The following is a 5230-nucleotide window of genomic DNA, read 5'->3' on the forward strand; positions in this document are numbered from 1 at the left end:
GCTCTTTCTCACGTAATGGAAGAGGTATACTCCTGGCAGGGGTGTTGTAGATGCACTTCAGTTACATGGGAATACAGTTATTCTTATGGGAGGGGAAAGGAAGTAGTCAATAAAAATTAAAAGTGTTCAACATATCATTCAGAAATGCATCACCCTTCTAGAAATTGACTAACATGAACTGTGACTGTAGCAAAGCATAACACTAATACATTTGTTCAATAAATATAAGTTGCTAGCTCACACTTGTACTTCTGGCACTTCCAGAGCCTGAGGCAGGTATATCGCTGAAACTCAGGAGTTTGAGATCAGCCTGGGCAACATAGTGAGACCTCGTCTCTCCAAAAAAATAAACAAAAAATTAGCTGGGTGTGGTGGTGCACGCCTGTAGTCCCAGCTACTTGGGAGGCTGAGGTGGAAGGATTGCTTTATCCTGGGAGGTTAAGGCTGCAGTGAGCCAAGACTGCACCACTGCACTTCAGCCTGGACAACAGAGTGAGACCCTGTCTCAAAAAAAAAAAAGATAAGTGATAGATTTGGAGATTGATTCATAAGCTCAGTTTTAGGATCACCACAAGCAACTTACAATCTATCTCCTGAAGACTTATTCAAAATAATATTTGAATTCTAAAAATTAGAACTATTTTTTGTTTTTTTCCCATCGGATTCTATGATAACCCTGAAATACGAAATAATAATTATAACATAAACTGAGTACAGTGTGCTAAGTGTCAGGCATTGTACTAAGGGTTTCATATTAGCTAATATAATTCTCACTAAAAAAGGAAAATACTGTTATCCCCACTTTACAGATGAGGGAATTAATCCACAAAGAGATTAAACACTTGCCCAAATTCTCATAATAAATGGGAATGCAAAATTCATACCCAGGACAAAATACTCCAGAGTTCATGATCTTAGTCAGTTAACCACATTGTTTCTCAGTATCCAACTGGTTTGCCACATGCTTGAGAAAGATGGTGATATCTTCCAACAATAAATATAATTCATAATTTTTTTTTTTTGAGACAGAGTCTGGCTCAGTCACCCAGGCTAGAGTGCAATGGTGCCATCTCGGCTCACTGCAAGCTCCACCTCCCGGGTTCATGCCATTCTCCTACCTCAGCCTCCCGAGTAGCTGGGACTACAGGTGCCCGCCACCACGCCCGGCTAATTTTTTTTTTTTTTTGTATTTTTAGTAGAGATGGGGTTTCACTGTGTTAGCCAGGATGGTCTCAATCTCCTGACCTCGTGACCCACCCACCTCGGCCTCCCAAAGTGCTGGGATTACAGGCTTGAGCCACCGCGCCTGGCCTAATTCATAAATATTTTTAATATTCCCAGTAAAATACATGAAATTTAGAATACACTAAAGATACAAATCATCATATACTGGCTTTTAATAATCAAAATCATGATGTTTTATTTCCTTTGCCTTATTATAAGTGAATAGATCAAAATGTTGATGTTTAATTCATTTATCTTACAGTGATGATGTAAATGGTGTCAGTATCCTAGATCTCAGGTATAGAGAGGCCATTATCTCCCCTGAAATCTAACAAGTTACATAATTTTATATGGGATTCAATAAACATATAAATTAATTCATTATCTTACTTAGTACATTATTTTTTTACTCTAATTATCCGGTATTTCTGCTTTCTCATTCCTGTCACCTAATTGTCCATCAAGTCCTAAGGTTCTGTTTCCAAAATATTCTTCCCATTCATCCCTCATCTTCAGTTTCATTGCCTAGACCACCTTTTAGCAAGTCCTGTGGAAATATAATTAACACTTCTTTTTAAAAACGGAGATACTTACCAACCTTGGGACTCAAAATTAAGGCTTTAGCTAAACTTGTAAAATTCTGAGATGAATATAAATTTTTTTTTCTTTTCTTTTCTTTTTTTTTTTTTTTTTTTTTTTGAGACGGAGTCTCGCTCTTGTTGCCCTGGCTGGAGTGCAATGGCATGATCTTGGCTGACTGCAACCTCTGCCTCACAGGTTCAAGCGATTCTCCTGCCTCAGCCTCCTGAGTAGCTCGGATTACAGGCATTTTTTAGTAGAGACGGGGTTTCACCATGTTAGCAAGGCTGGTCTCAAACTCCTGACCTCTGGTGATCCACCCGCCTCTGCCTCCCAAAGTGCTGGCATAAGCCTCCGTGCCTGGCTAGAAATTTTTCATGACATAACCTTGTTGGGGCCAAGGGAAGACTTCTCTTTACTCTCTGAAAGTTCACTGAAAATCAACTGAGCAAAGACGGATAAATAGGAGAAATGGCATACAAATTTATTAATGAGCACAGAGAACCATAGAGTGATTACCTCAACCCCCATTGGGTAGCGAATCTTATATATTCCATCTTGAGGTTACAGAAAGAATCGGGGCTTTTATCATGGCAAAATAGGATACGGTGGCAAGACAGCTTATGGGAGGGGGAGAAGAGGAGCCCGGGCTTGCAAAGCTGGTCTTTCTATGGAGATGAAACCTTGCAGGGCTCAGCCCACACCAAAAACACAAGGTGAATGTTTCTTTCAGACTTTTAAAGGTGTCAGACTCTCAGTTAATCTTTCCTACATCCAGACAAAGGAAGGTCTCAGAGAGGGCCTGGCTGCATCAACGCAGGTTTTCTCTACTGATGCGAATCTCCCCCCACAAAAGGCAGCTTTTCTTGAATTTCCAGCTTTTCTGAATAGTTTTCTTGAAATATGTCAAGAAAATATATTTGGAGAGGAAAATTTTAGTTTCCTTCTGTTCCCCTTTGGAAGTTTTTCTTTAAGAAAGTTTCACTTATTAAAGGCAAGGTTGATAACTTTGGAAAGATGTGAGTTAAAGGTTGCTATTTAGGAGGCAGGCAAAGGAGGAGAAAAACAAGTTAGGATAAGCAGAAAAGAACAAATTTAAATATGTTATCTCATATCTTCTCGAATCAGCCTCTTAGTCCTGAGAAAAGTTCAGTTGAGTTAAACAGCAGGGTCCCATTCCAGGAGGCGGCATGGCAGATGGGCTTGACCTCCATATACGGTGCAGACAAACAGATCTTTAGTAAGAGGCATTTCTGTAGAAACATAAAAAAAACAAAGATTAATGTCTGGAGTAGTCTATAAACTAATTTTTCTAGCATCTCTGAAGCATCTTTAGATGGCAATCTGACAGATTTTTCTGGATTGTAGTTCGAATCAGGTATTCAAATGAACGTTCGGCAGAGTCCAGACATCAATAGGCATGAAGACTGTATGTAAGTTGCTCTAGTGATTTCCCTCAAAGTTTATATCATGTTATCTAGTTTGAGTTTGCAGAGCTTTAAAAAAAAAAGCATGTTTTTAATTTCTAGTGATTTCAAGTTAGAAAAATGAGAGAAAAATTTGAAAACCTTAAAGACTTGTAACCAGAAAATAGCTCAGAATGCAGTCCAAATTGTAGGCAAATAATAAAAACTTAAAAACAGTGGACAAGGCTAAAATCCAATAACAGGCATACTATAGTTTTCTTCTGAAACATATGTTTCTCTCTCTAGTCCCCTAGGTCTACCAAAGATAAGACATAGTAAGACCAATTTATTTGCAAAATAAGTTTTACTCCTATTGTAATTGGCCTAATTATTTGCACATAAGAACAGTGATTGGCTATATGACCTTTTTTAAAGTTGGCTTTGCTGGAACTTTTACATAAGGAATCTCACATTCGATTTTTAAAAACCTCCCAAGGCTGGGAAGCCAAACCATGGATTTGCTATGAGACTGTACCCAATACCTGTATGAACTGGGTACATTCCCCTTTTCTCAAGGATTCCAAAATATCTTGAGGTTCCTGAAGCTGCCAAAAAGTGACATTCTACTTGCTGCAAAGTCAGGAGCCTTGTAAGAGAACCATATAGACAAGCTACCAGGCCAGTATTTACAAGGGTTTTTTTTTTTTTTAAATCAGCTCTAGAAAGTCAACCTCAATTCCTCAAGGTAGTAATATCTGAAAATATGTCATTCCATCCACAGCCTTGGTAAAATAGTGTCTACAATTGTGTATTATTTTGGAAGAAAACAGATTCTTATTTAATTTATGCAAATTACTATGTTGCCATAAAATAAGACTACTCACAAATAGTTTCTAAATTCTAGTGACACCAGGTAGAGAAAATGGTAAATGTTTCCACTTTGCTCACAAAAGTATACTTTACCAATTACTGTAAGCTATAAATAGTTCAAAAGAAAAAAAGAGTTTTCTTGACTCTAGAAAACAAAACAAAAACCATCAGCTATATTTCAAATTTTAAAAATCGTAGAAAAATCATTCAGTTCTCTATCAGTTAAGTCTTACATGACTAACGTTTGTTCTGCTTGATGTTGGGTTAGCAATCTTCATGAACTCATTAGTTTTTTTATTAGACTTCTGGAAGTTTTTACCTAGTCTAATGGTACGACCTCCAAAGTTCTCAGAAACCTGTATTTCTGAGAATATTTGGCAATATCCTTTCCATGAATTTCTTTGAAAAATAAGCACATTTTGGACTGTAACCAATTAAAAATAAGCACATTTTGTACTGTAGCCAGTTGTAAACTACTTTTTGAGAAGACTCAAAGTAAAACAATCATTGTCTGAAGATGACAAAAGATACAGAATAGCCATGGTTAAAGATGCAATTGACAAGGAAATTTGGTTATTTTTGTGGCATACTGCAATTTAACATAATAATTATAATCATAACTGATATCATGTACCAAGATATATCAGAATTTTCGGAATTTCATACAATTTTGGAACATGTTAATAACACATTTATACAATTATAACTCAAAGAAGAGTTAAGCACAATTTCTTATTTGACAATATTTCTGTATGATTTTTACACATCACATAAGCCTCATATGTCTCTCTTGGACTTCCAGGGGTTCTTTATGGAATATCCAAAAGTCAGTTTGAGGTCAAAAAGACTTAATTTTAGAATTTAAAATTTGGTGTTGGAAGTTTGTCAAATATCAAAGGTTTAAAACACTTTATATTAAAAAAAGAAAGTGTTAAAATATTTGATCAAAATAGGATCACAGGTCACTGTAAATAAGTTATTCATTTAGCCAAATTCATAATTAAAAGATTTCAAAAGCAAAACACTTCACTCTTTGATAGAGAGGAGGCTCAGTTTTCCAATCAAAGTACCTAGTAAAGGCAGCATGAGTCAAACTCTCCCTGCTACTTCTTATTTTTTGCAGTTTATTCAAAAGGTGAACAAAAATCTTC

The sequence above is a fragment of the Gorilla gorilla genome, chromosome 3 (assembly GCF_029281585.2).
Source record: "Gorilla gorilla gorilla isolate KB3781 chromosome 3, NHGRI_mGorGor1-v2.1_pri, whole genome shotgun sequence".
NCBI lineage: Eukaryota > Metazoa > Chordata > Mammalia > Primates > Hominidae > Gorilla > Gorilla gorilla.